We start from the raw sequence: 13,910 nt of genomic DNA, 5'->3' as shown, positions 1-13,910 counted from the left end.
AGCACTTGAATTTCTATAGCAGCCTGCAGCTTTTCTTCCTGCAGCGTTTGCTGCTTCTCCTCAGCATACTGGATGTGTACGCAGACCTTGCAGTTGGTTCTGCAGTCGGTGCTCTGCTTCAAACTTTTCCTTGACTTCTTCTGTCAACTGAAAATTTTCTTCTTTCAATTTTAAGTTTTCTGTTTTTAATCTTGAATTTTCTCTTTTTTCAGTCTCTGTATTCTTCAGGGCTTCTTTGCAGTCCTCCTTCCATTTACGCACATCTGCTTTGAGAATGACAATCTCCTGGCGTGAGACTTCCTTCTCTAGGTTGAGGGTCTGAAGCTCCTTCTGAGAGACTTTGAGATCTGTATCAAGATTACCAATAGTTTCTTTAGCAATGTCCAGCTCCTCAGTGAGACTGTGTAGTTCCTTTCTGGAAACTTCCAGATCTGTGCGGCAGCTGTTGGTCTCATGATGTGAGGCATCCAGTGCTCTGCGGAGTGTCTGAACCTCTTTCTGAGATATGTCCACTTCTATCTCGACACTGTTGACCTCCTGTTGTGAGGCATTCAACTCTATGCGCAGAGTGTGAACCTCTTGCTGGAAGACTGTCATCTGCTTCAGTGCCTCCTCATACTTCCGCTTTAGCGTAGCCACCATGTTGTCATATTGGCTCTGCTTTACATCCATGGCAGAAATAGTAGCCTTTGCAGTATCTAGCTCAGTCTTGAGATCCTCCAATTCGGTCTTGGCCGCAGAGTAAATTGCGAGCACAGTCTTCTGTAGCTCAGCATTATTTTTTTTTCCCTTTCCAATTCTTCACAGAGCAGATCACAGTCATGCCTGGCAATTTTCAGGGCGTCTTCAGGGCTGGTCAAGGGATCGTCACTCACTGGTTCTGGCTCCACTTCCCTGGGATGGTTGGTTGAGGGTTCCTCAATGTTGGCACCGGACAGACACTTCTTTGGGGTACACGACTTCTGCCTTGGGCCCACTGGATATTCGGTTAACCGTAGGACGAATTCTCCATTTTTTCAAGGCTGCAGGGCAACTCGGTCCCCCTTTTTCTCCACAGGGTCTGCGGACGTGTCTGTTACTTCCACGGTAAGTGAAGAACCGCTTTTCTTTTTCTTCCTTTTTGATTTGGATGACACTGTCCCTTCAGGGATTCTGGGGTCTCCATCTTCATTTGAAGTTTTAGCAGCTTCATTATATACACCAGACTTTTCTTGCAGCTGCTTTAGCTGACAGAAATATTCGGTGATCCACTGCTCCCGCTCTTTCTCCTGCTGATCATATTCGTCAAAGGGAGCGGTCTTTTCGGTTTGTGTCGAGTTCAGACACCCCCACCATTCTTGGGGTGTTTTGTGGGTGTGACTCGGTTCGGGTCCCCCGTAAGAGATGTCTTCCTCTTTATTGGACTTGAAGGGCCACTCTTCCGTGGGGTAGGGTTCATTACAGGAACGCTGCATCTTGTCCTCCATTTTTAGGCTATCAGGTGTAATTTTCTTCCTGACCTCAGGAGGCGCTATTGCAGCTGTTGCCACTGTATTTGCTAGAACCCCCAATTGCGGTAGTCCTACAGATGGGCATATTTTGCTTGTAGAGATCACAGCTCTCACAGGCATCTCTGTAGACTTTTCTTTCTTGGGTAATTTTTTTTCCAATATCAGCAGTACTGTGCATGCATTTTATTTTATTAGGTATACAAGATTGTGCAGTTGCTAGGTAAAAAAAAGTCTATTTGCTATACACCAGGGTTTCCCAAACTTTTTTTTCCGTGACCCGGTTTTTTTTTTAACTTCTTTTCGTGACCCACTAAAATTTTTATCGCCTATTCTGGCCTATAGGGCCTGCACAGACACACACACATCCACTGATACACACACACACACACACACACACACACACACACACACACACACACACACACACACACACACACACACACACACACACACACACACACACACACACACACAGCCACTGATACACACACAGACACACACACAGCTGCTGATACACACACATACACAGCCACTGATACACACACACACAGCCACTGACACACGCAGCCACTGACACACCCAGCCACACAGACACTGCTACACACACACACACACTGATACACACACACTGATACACACACAGACACTGCTGCACACACAGAGACACTGCTACACACACAGAGACACTGCTACACACACAGAGACACTGCTACACACACAAACACTGATACACACACACACAGACACTGATACACACACACTTACACTGATACTGATACACACAGACACTGATTCACACACAGACACACACACACACACACACACACACACACTGATACAGATACACACACACACACAGACACTGATACACGCACACACTCGCTCTCCCCTATACGCACAGACACAAACAGTGAATTACAGGCAACGACGGATGTGAGTGACTGGAGGGGGGCCAGGGACACTTGGGTGGGAGAGGGGGGGCAGGGACACTTGGGTGGGAGAGGGGGGGAGCAGGGACACTTGGGTGGGAGAGGGGGGGGGGCAGGGACACTTGGGTGGGTGGGAGGGGGCCAGGGACACTTGGGTTGGTGGGAGTATTCCAGGGACACTTGGGTGGGTGGGAGGGAGGGGGCCAGGGACACTTGGGTGGGTGGGAGGGGGCCAGGGACACTTGGGTGGGTGGGAGGGAGGGGGCCAGGGACACTTGGGTGGGAGGGGGCCAGGGACACTTGGGTGGGTGGGAGGTAGGGGGCCAGGGACACTTGGGTGGGTGGGTGGGAGGAGGCCAGGGACACTTGGGTGGGTGGGAGGGGGCCAGCGACACTTGGGTGGGTGGGAGGGGGGCAGGGACACTTGGGTGGGTGGGAGGGGGCCAGGGACACTTGGGTGGGTGGGAGGGGGCCACGGACACTTGGGTGGGTGGGAGGGGGCCAGGGACACTTGGGTGGGTGGGAGGGGGCCAGGGACACTTGTGTGGGAGGGGGCCAGGGACACTTGGGTGGGTGGGAGGGGACCAGGGACACATTGGGGGCCAGGGACACTGTGGGAGGGGGCCAGGGACACTTGGGTGGGTGGGAGGGGGCCAGGGACACTTGGGTGGGTGGAAGGGGGCCCGGGACACTTGGGTGGGTGGCACTCATGCCATTGGACACATGGGTGGGTGTTTGGGGGCCATTGGACACTTAGGGGGCCATTGGACACTTGGGTGGGAGGGGGCCAATGGACACTTATGGGGCCATTGAACACTTGGGTGGGAGGGGGCCATTGGACACTTTTGGCCATTGGACACTTGTGGGAGGGGGCCATTGGACACTTGGGTGGGTGGGGGCCATTGGACACTTGGGTGGGTGGGTGGGAGGGGGCCAGGGACACTTGGGTGGGAGGCAGTGACTGGGTGGGGTGACTTACCTTGCCGCCGGACGCTTTCCCCTGCTGCCCCCGATATTCCCTGCTGCCCGGGACGGGAGGTGGGCTTGGGGGCATGGGAGGTGGGCTCGGGAGCGGGTGCCATGGGAGGTGAGCTCAGGAAGCTGGCCACGGGGGGAAGCGGGCCGCAGTAGGAGCTTGTACTTCTACTCAGCCCCATGTAACGTGCGGGCCGCAGAGGAGCTGGTACTTCCTCCTCCGTCCCACGTTGGGAGCAGGGGGGAGGAAGAGAGCGGGCCCTGCTTGCCCTGCGCAAGCGCGCGGGACAGCGGGGGGAATCGCCACCATTTTTTTAACTTGAGCGGGGGGGACGGGAGACACCGCGCGGCCCGCTTCGCTGCGACCCAGCAATTTTGGTGCTGTGGCCCGGTGCCGGGTCGCGACCCACCATTTGGGAAACGCTGCTATACACCATTTATTTGCTAGGTGCAATCCCTCCGCTTCAGCAACAGAATTTGGTTTTCTGCCTGAGTCCAGTTATTTTCAGTCTCATCTTTGGGTATTATGGCATTCACACTTTGGGTGTCTGTTTTTGTCCCAAGATAATAGGCATACTTTTTTACTTGCAGAAAAAAAAACATTCTTTGCAGTGGATTCAACACTCAGCAATTGGCTTTGAAAAACCTTTTCCTTTATAGGGCAATTTTACACGCAGCATTTGTTTGCTAAAAATTCCCCTGCTTCAGCACAGTCTTGTATCAATTTTCACACTTTTCTGCATATACTCCATTCACAGCTGGTAGCCCTATGCGGTGTGGCAAGCTTTATTTGCAAAATCAGTACCACTCATGGGTCACCATCTGTATTCACTGCTTCAGCGAAACTTTTTGAAAACAACAAACACCTATCCCTTTTAAGGGCTGACTCACTTCTTGAACCCTGACTATAGCTGGAAGGCAAACCCCCTATTTCAATGACCATATTACGCTTTGTGATAGGCAAATAAAGTTTTAGCTGCTTCAGCAGTCTCTCTCCTCTTGGGATTGGGGCAAAGAGTCCATCTGTGGTTTTGTAAGTTTCAATGCAGTGTAAGTTTCAGTGGTGTAAGTTTCAGTGGTGTTTACACCTTTAACTCTGCCTCTGCTGCATGAGAGGTTTTTTTTTTTTTTCCAAGTTGTTTAGACTGTTTGTAGGCAAAAAAGCATAACAAAAAATTTCACATAAAAACTCCGGTCCTTTTTAATTACAAGGACACCTCTTATCCCACTTCTGACACCAAATGTAGACGGACGTTCACAGAGGTACACACTTGGAGTCGTTTATAATGTGAAATTATAATAAGGCTTTATTGTGCCTTTTCCTTTTCATCAGGAAATTCATCCAAACACAGGGGGGGAACCAAGCTTCTATTCACTTGGGAGTATTTCTAGTGAAATCCTATGCAATTAGTTCACATCTCCATTCGTTAAGCAGGTCTCCCAGCCCCAAAACATATAGCATGAAAATAAGCAGATATAAGCAGTCTCTTAAGAATAAAAGTCTTATCTGTTTCTTGGAGGGAAAATCTTCTCACTTCCTGGTTCAGCTTTAGGTGCAGTAGTTTTCCCTGTGTCTTGAAAATCAGCTCTGCTGTGCAGAGCTCAAGACCGGTCAGCTCCAAAGGTCAGCTCTCAGTCAGAGCTAAGGAGAGAGTCACTTCCTGTCTGAACAGACAGGTTTTTGTAAACAATCTCAATCAGGCAGGTGGTGTTTAGTAATTAACTACCAGAGGTTAACCACCACACTGCTGGATTAAAGGCACATTACTGAACAGGGATAAGTCCCCTGTTACAAATACATATATATATATATATATATATATATATATATATATATATATATATATATATAATCAAACAAATAAAAAAATAAATAGATGATACCGTTCTATGGCTAACGAAATGCTTTTATTTGTGCGAGCTTTCGAGATACACTGATCTCTTCTTCCGGCGATGTTACAATGAATGAAGCAAAAGGTAAACTTAAAAACAGTGTCTCTTGGAATGTTATCTGTGCTGTTCCTTCCCCCGGTGTGGATGTGTTTTATGGCTAGAGGTGTTAAATGGTTACTGAAAGCAAGTGAAGAAAGAGTGTGTATGTGTATCAGTACACTTTCAGTAACCATTTAACACCTCTAGCCATAAAACACATCCACACCGGGGGAAGGAACAGCACAGATAACATTCCAAGAGACACTGTTTTTAAGTTTACCTTTTGCTTCATTCATTGTAACATCGCCGGAAGAAGAGATCAGTGTATCTCGAAAGCTCGCACAAATAAAAGCATTTCGTTAGCCACAGAACGGTATCATCTATTTATTTTTTGATTTTTTTTGATTATTGAAGCTCGGCTAACACGGTACTGATACCTCTACATATATATATATATATATATATACAGTGGTTGACAAATCACCAAAAAATCTACTCGCCACACAAAAAAATCTACTCGCCACCTAGTACCAAACTTGTGCTGCTTGGGCCAATATTTACTCACCCGGGGGTTAAATCCACTCGCCCGGGGCGAGCAAATGTATAGGTTTGTCGAACACTGCATATATATATATATATATATATATATATATATATATATATATATATATATATATATATATATATATATATATATATATATATATATATATATATATATATATACATATATAGATATATAATCCTTTGTCTGCACCTCTCCTTTATCCTCAATTATAAAAATGATAAATGACAGGGCAAAGCAGGGCTTAATTTGGTCTGTATAATCACAAACAATACTTATACTTTATGAACATATTTAGGGTCTCAACACCCCCAAGTTTAATGGGGTTAAATGAAAGAAATTGATTGTAGCCTTTGAAAAGTCTTGGATGCAATAGAAATTAAATAATGAGAAATTGATTTTTAAAGAATGAACATTTACTAACGACGTTTAAGGTATAAAACCTATTGAAAGTGAAATAATGGCTAACAGTTTCCTGCAGTCAATGAAGGATGTGCAGCAGTTCCTACATATGGTGAACTACCTTTCAAAAATGTATTCCTAATCCATCAACAAAGATGGCACCACTGAGGATACTCCTAGAAACTAAAAACTAATGGCTATGGGTTTCAGAGCAGGAGTCATGGAAAAGTTTGGAACAATAATTGGTGTAGTAGCCAGTTTTTAAATTTTATTCACCAGGAAGGTCTAATAAAATGTCAGGCGATGCAGAACAATCTGGGCTGGGTGCAGTCATTTTCCAGAAGTACTATGATCGTTGGCAAGCTGTGGCTTATGCCTCTAGATCACCAACTAATGTGGAAAGCATGTATGCACAAATAGAGAAGCTACTGTATTAGGAATATTGTTTGTCTGTGAATGATTTATTCAATATATTCATATTCAGGGCCAGAGGTTTGAAATAGAGACAGATTACAATCCCCTGCTAGTCCTATTTGGAAAACCACTGAATAACTGCACTTTAAGAATTTAAAGAATAATGGTACAATTGCAGATGTATGTATTGTATTAAGTCATGACTTACAGTATATGATAGGTACATTCATGTTTACAGCAGAAGCCCTTTTCAGATCAGTAACTCCATCAATGCCCAAAGACAAGTCCTCAGAGACAGAGATGCATGATTATGTGGATTTAAGTGTAACGTCTCTGCCCTAGCTAACCATCAACGGCAAAGTATCAAATGAGAAACAGAAAAGGATTACTAAGTAAGCATTCTTGCAGTTTTCATAATGAGGGTGGCCTAATGAAAATGGAAATTGCTTTACAAGTGTAAGAGACTTCTAGAACTGCAGACATGAACTTTCAGTGATTGAAGAAGATTGTAATACCGATAAGCCATTGAAAAGAAATGCTGCAAAACATAGAAACATAGAAACTGAGATCATAAAAAAAACTACATTGCACAGCTAGTATGACCATTTTCCAGTCTGTTGCAAGACCACACAACCGTTTTAATCCTTGGCTTCCCTAACTGTTTTAGTCTCTACCCCATCTATTGGGAGGCTATCCCACTAATCCACCACCCTTTGTGTGAAGGATGACTTCACATTTCCCCTAAATCTACCACCCCCTAGCTTCAGACCATAACCTCTTGGAGAGAGCAGGGGAGAAGGACTTAGACAATCCTACATACAATATGTGAAAAGATACCTGTGAACCCACCTGAAATATCCTGGAAATATGCTAAATTAAATGATGTGAATACACATTGCATATTCATTTTAATATATGTCCCAGGAACGTCAGCTGTGTTCTCGACATGTAGTATAACGGAGTGTTTGGGGAGGTATATAAGACAATGGTCTCCAGGACTTAACATGATGTTATTAGTATTTGAAGATATGGTATGAATGTTGACCTATTGTAAGTAAAGTCACATAACAGAGGAGTGTCAATGATGTGAATTATGTGAATTCAATGACAAAAATAATTTGGCCCCAATTGGAATCTATTTTTTTAAATTTTATTGCAAGAAAGAGGCTCATGTTTCTAACATTTCTAGGAATCCATCATTTTTTTCTAGTTAATTCCTATATAACAAATTGCCATAGAAATGTACTGTAAAACGATCCTAAAAATGTACACCTGTGGGGACGCAGTATTTAAGGGAATACACAGAAGTTATACAAATGTCATAAAGGCCATGCGCCAGCTGTAATGATCTTTAGCACAGTGTTTCCAATTAAATGTAGTCATGGAACCCTTTTATATTTTGTAAAACAGAATGGATTCCCTTAAATATTTTTAGCATAGCACATGAAAAAAAAAAAAAAAAGAAATGAGCCGCATGCGAAACATTTTTTTGGTTCAAGATCAGGCAGGAGGGGGAATCGGCGGTGCAGGAGACAGCGGCAGTATTGGCAGGGCAAGAGGAGGCGGCGGCTGTGGGGGGGGGGGGGGCGAGGCGGCGTGGCAGGAGGCAGCAGTGGAGGGTGAGGAGGTGGCGGGGCAATGGTGGGTGAGGAGGCGACGGGGCAATGAGGGTTGAGTGGGGGTGAGGAGGCGGCAGGGCAGAAGGAGGAGGCAGCAATGGGGAGAGGAGGAGGCGGCAGTGGGGGGACAGGAGGTGGTCGGGGCAGTCAGGGCTGCACGCACGCACACGCTCTAGCAGGCACCGGAAGTGCCGCACTGCTAGAGCACGGTCCTGCAGTCCTGACCAGAGAGCGGGCTGCGGGGGTTGGCGGGAAGGAGAGGGGGGGAGGTGGTGGAGAGCCATGGTGGAACCCATGGGAAACGGAACCCTATTTGGGAAACGCTTTTTAGCAGAACGTCTTGTAAGCTCGGAAGGCGTAAGAAAAATGTTTCATTTGCCATTAATTTGTGGTTGACGTGTGAAGCAAACAAAAATAAATAAAATATGATGTGTTTATTTCGAAGACAGAATCTACAGTACATTTGACTCAACATGTTTTTTGACTCTATATGAAATCTTAGGCCTTGATTAAACCCAGAGCTGCAGGGCGGCAGCACTATCCTGTGACATCACTCTGCTCTGGTGCCGAGCGGCATCTTGATTATGCCAGGGAGACAGGTGAGAAGAGTAGCAGAGGAGGCTTGGAGGCATGGCGCAGGCGTGGCCATGAGCGATTCGCCCTCATTGGCTAAACCGCTCACGTGACGCAACCGTCGCTGGCCAATAACAAAATCCTCTGACTCCTCTCCAGTTGTCCGCCCTGCAGCTCAAGGCGGTGCACATATCGCAACAGGTATATTTACTTGAATTGGATTGACGTATTTTGGTTTTGAGTTGCGCGGCGTCGTGCCATGCGACGCTGCCGGCGTTTTTCTGTGTAATCACGGCCTTAGTGTCAATTTTCACCTTAATTATTTTAAGCATGATAATCTGGTATCAAATGACTATACCTCATCTGCCTAATATTAACAAACTCTGCATGTCAAAGAAAATATCAGTATAGACAACCACAAGCTTTTTCAACACTTAACATAGCTGGATAAAGGGCATATAATCTGAACTGGATAGTTTCTAACCCCTCCAATAAAGGTACCTGAGTACATAACACCTACGTAAACTTGGATATGATTAAAAATATATGTATCTATGATTAGGCAATACTTATTTAGGGTTCTCTTTACATTTTAAGATTTTTTTTAAACCCCTGGGATGCACTGCAAGATTTATAATTGAGACACTATTCTAGTTAAAAGGAGTGTCAATTCATTTTTATTTTTTTAAATAATGTGGGTCTCTCTGGTTTGGGTGTTTTGGATTTGCATTAATACCATGCAACTGTAATTCTCACATAAAATTGGTTATGCTAGTACAGTTTATACTCTTGTTGCTTGGGATATCTCAGTATTTACATTACGCGATGAACTTGTGATCACTATCTCTATATGATCTTTTATGGTGGATTAACTTGGTGCTCTCTAGTAGTAACATGATAGATTTTTCTACCTGACGTATGCCCACGCAGTGTTATTGCCTTACAGTCCTGAGCAGCAGTACCTCCTCTGTAGTTCTGCAGTCATCAAGGTCGTTTTTATTGAACATTTTAGATACATTAAGAAATCAATGTCTAGATAGACACCTTTTGAGTTACATCAGACCTCGTCCAAGAGACTGTTGGTCTTTCTGTCTTGGAAACGTCTATCTTAGATACAAGTTCAGACAGAGGTAAGAGTGTTGCTAAAATCTCTTCTTTTCTTGTAGGAGCTTGAATTGATTGGCACTACAAAACTGGCTGAGAAATATCCTGAAGGCACCATGCTGTCAACCCTGAATTTTCAGACTTACGTATGAATCTAGTGCATCAGCCCCACAAGTATCAATAGTTGAAATTCTAAAAGGACCTCCATGCTCAAATTTCAACAATCTCAGTTTTGTTAGGACTCAGAAAAACAGTATTCAACTAATGTCCATGAAGCATCGTTTAACCCATACTAAGCTGTTGCCCAGAAGTTTTAGAGGCTCCGCTCATGCTGGAAATGCTTACACTCAAAAGATGGGTCCCTTCTGCATCTTAGCAGGATCTCTTATCCTGTGCAGATCAATGATTGTGTTTTTTTAAACTCCCAAACGGGTATATGTGTGTAGGTATGTGTGAGATAAGGTGGATCAGTGAGCTCTCAAAATAAAGAGGTAATTTTTAAAATATATAATACTGCAATTCTGTGCAAGAACCAATAAAGATATAAAGCACAACCAGTGTGAAAAATATATACAGTAATAGAGTATAATAAATAGTAAATAATAATAAGTATATATATATTTAAAATAAAGTGCTTAAAACAAAACTCTTATTTGTTTTATAATCTCTATATAAATAGTGAACTATCTAAACATTTGATATAGTTTCCAAATGTAGTGATATATATGAATACTAAATATATCTGTATGGAACAGAATATATATATTTTTTAATAAAATTTAAATAAAAATGAAAAACAAAATGTTTAAATTCACACAGCGCCGATATCCAAATGATGTAATGCCCACCTTGCTCTTTATGACTTTATCTTCTTGCTTTTTATCGTATGCTTTTTCTTTCAGTAGGGGCTTCTGTCCTTCATCTAGTACTGTATAAACTATAAAGAGAAAAAGAAGTGCAAGAAACGCCAGCGTTGAAGTAAGGTACAACCACTACTAATATGTTTTTTCTATAGAGCAAAGTATTGCCTCGCAAACTATCTGTAGTAAATGGGCTCATCAAATCCTAAGGACTGCAGTATTTATTTATTTATTTATTATTAATTTATAAAATATTTTACCAGGAATTAATATATTGAGAGTTACCTCTCGTTTTCAAGTATGTCCTGGGCACAGAGTTAAGACAAATAATACATGTTTACAAATACAGTTACATAAGGAGCAGGGTATACATTATATACAAGACATTGCATGCACAGTTAAAGATAATTTATGTTATGGGCGTATGAAACAGTTACAGACCAGATTAAAATGTGTGACAGCCTTAGATTTGAAAGAACTTAGACTGGTGGTGGATGTGAGAGTCTCTTGTAGGTTGTTCCAGTTTTGGGGTGCACGGTAAGAGAAGGAGGAGCGGCCGGATACTTTGTTGAGCCTTGGGACCATGAACAGTCTTTTGGAGTCTGATCTCAGGTGATAAGTGCTGCATGTGGTAGGGGTGAGGAGCTTGTTCAGATAGCTGGGTAGCTTGCCCATAAAGAATTTGAAGGCAAAGTAAGTAGGTGGGGGAGGGGGGAGGGGATCACAGGATTCAGAAAACCCCTCTTGCTTTAAAAATCACTACATTTAACTCCTCAGTGTACATACAAAAATAAAGGAACAGTGTAATTATTTTAATTTTGTTATCATAAAATCAACAGGACGCTCACTTACATTCAATATGTACACAGTACAGCCCTTATCAAGTACAAAGTGGGACACTTCGCCTGGTAAACTCTCCGTGAGTGTGCTGTGCTTTTACCGCCTTCTCAACAGTGTCTAATGTCACTGCCAGTTTGGTGCTCCGCTTGACTTTCAGTTTGTGTCTCTGTACTGTTTTGTGAATAGATGACTTCCTCAGGGCCATAGTGATTAACCAACTTTTCCTTCATTTACTGTATATACTCATTGACAATTATAGACATCAGATCCTCAGTCTATAAACACGTTGTCATGGGAGACCTGTATTTTTACACCGAAACCACCAGGATCACTAACACCAGAAGGCACAAAGTTGTTGAATAAAGTGAGGTTTATTCTGGCAAGCCAGCAGACAAAACAAAATACACAATAACAGGACTACAAAACCAACTGGGGACCTGGAGAGTAGACTTTGGTCTCGCTAGGTGCAGGGGCCTACTTCAAGTAGGCTTGCCCTGTCCGCTTCTCTTCCAGGATATCAGATTGCTGAACACACAGCAGCCACTCTGAAATGTATCTCCAGTTAATCACCGTCAGGATCCAAACTCTGTCTAACTCCAGAGATGTTCTCCATCAAACTCCAAAGATGATCTGATGCTCTGATCAGCAGTAATCCTTACATAGTCCTCGTTGGCTATCTTTACTATGGAGAGGGAGCAGCCGACCAACCAGAGCATGGATTGAGATGGTGCAGCCAATCCCCAGCCGGCACTGGTCAGAAGAGGGGGAGTGCTAAGGCACTCAAAACCTCCCACTGGGTTGGAACCACAGTGTCTGCAGGGAACAAAGCTCTCCTTGCTGAGAGCTCATCCCCAGACCTGATTGTCCACCCTTCCCACTCACCAAATGTCTTAATATCTTTGTCTCAATCCTGCATTCCTGTGCAAGTGCTTAGGCTAAGTTAATTGCCCAGTCTGCTGACATAGAAATGATTACATACAATACACATTTACAGGGCTGACACTCAAATCACATTACATTACAGTTATTAAACACAGATCACAAATCACTTCACATTGCATTGCTGGCTCACTAGACTGGGGGATTGCATTAACAGGGAATAAAGTGCTTTACTGACAATATATTTACATATAAGTTATTTTACATTCCCACCTCAAAAATTAAATACGTTTGGCTTAATTAAACATTACTGAGACATGCAGTTTACATAATTTTATGGGTAGCTAGCTGGGCTCCACCTTTATTTTGTGATGCCAAATACCCCTACTGTCACACATGCAATGTTTTTTTTTTAAACAACTACAAAACGTCTAAAAAACATCAAGGGGAATGAATTATCACTACAATAATCACAAAGTTTTTTTCATGTACTAGTACATACTATTCTACATGATCACATAATTACAAGCGAGTTTCAAAACAACACTTCATACAAAACACTTTTATGGACAGATTTCATTTGGTGCTAATCCATTGTCTATAAAGTTATAAATTCATGAGGACACAGTATCTACAGTCATGTCTCCCCTTAAATGCACTGTATAAAATCAAATATCAAGGTAAGTATAGTGGTACTATAAACTGACCAGGGCTGGTTCAACCATTAACCATTTACCATTGTTTCATAAGCCTATAATATATATTTTCTTTAAATGTGATGGCAATGTCGTGTATATAATGTATACCCTGTTCATTTATGTAACTGTATTTGTAACCATGTATTATTTGTCTTAACTCTATGCCCAGGACATGCTTGAAAACGGGAGGTAACTCAATGTATTACTTCCTGGTAAAACATTTTATAAATAAATAAATTTACGCCAATTTGGCGGCTGCTTAGAGCTGCATAATTTGGGGGGTGGCAGCCGCTAGTCTGCTTAGTTAGGGCAGGTCCTTACTGCTTTTGCCCGCACGGAGGCGTGCACGTCCGTGACGTCACCAGCGTGAAGCAGGTGCATTTTTTTGAAATGCTTGTCTTGAGGCGTAACAGTGACATCATGGAGCTGGTTCATCATTGGGCGAACCACTCACATGACCTGCCCGTCGCGCCAAGAAATCAGACAGAGAAAGGGGGGCGAGAATGGCAGAAAGAGGGGGGAAGAAAATGACAGAGACAGAAGGAGAGAATGACTGAGAGGGGGAGGGGAGGCAGGGAGAATGACGAATGACAGAAAGAAAGGGGGGAATAACAGAGAGGAGGAGGAGAG

General features: G+C 43.4%; 1 protein-coding gene across 6 annotated transcripts in view; it reads right to left on the bottom strand.

Moving 5' to 3' along the window:
• Positions 1-13,910, bottom strand: part of LOC142493013 (sodium/calcium exchanger 1) — a 498,730-nt gene that overhangs the window by 400,963 nt on the left and 83,857 nt on the right. For 4 of the 6 annotated variants that reach the window (XM_075596383.1, XM_075596384.1, XM_075596380.1 and 1 more), the window contains exon 2: positions 10,852-10,940. The exons of the other annotated variants lie outside the window; for them this stretch is intronic. The gene's annotated coding sequence lies outside the window, so the exon portion shown is untranslated. The remainder of the gene's footprint in view (positions 1-10,851; positions 10,941-13,910) is intronic. 6 annotated transcript variants of the gene reach the window in all.

Source organism: Ascaphus truei, chromosome 4 (genome assembly GCF_040206685.1).
Source record: "Ascaphus truei isolate aAscTru1 chromosome 4, aAscTru1.hap1, whole genome shotgun sequence".
In the NCBI taxonomy this organism is placed as follows: Eukaryota; Metazoa; Chordata; class Amphibia; order Anura; family Ascaphidae; genus Ascaphus; species Ascaphus truei.
The sequence above is the reverse complement of the archived record's forward strand: the minus strand, read 5'-3'. Positions and strand labels throughout refer to the sequence as shown.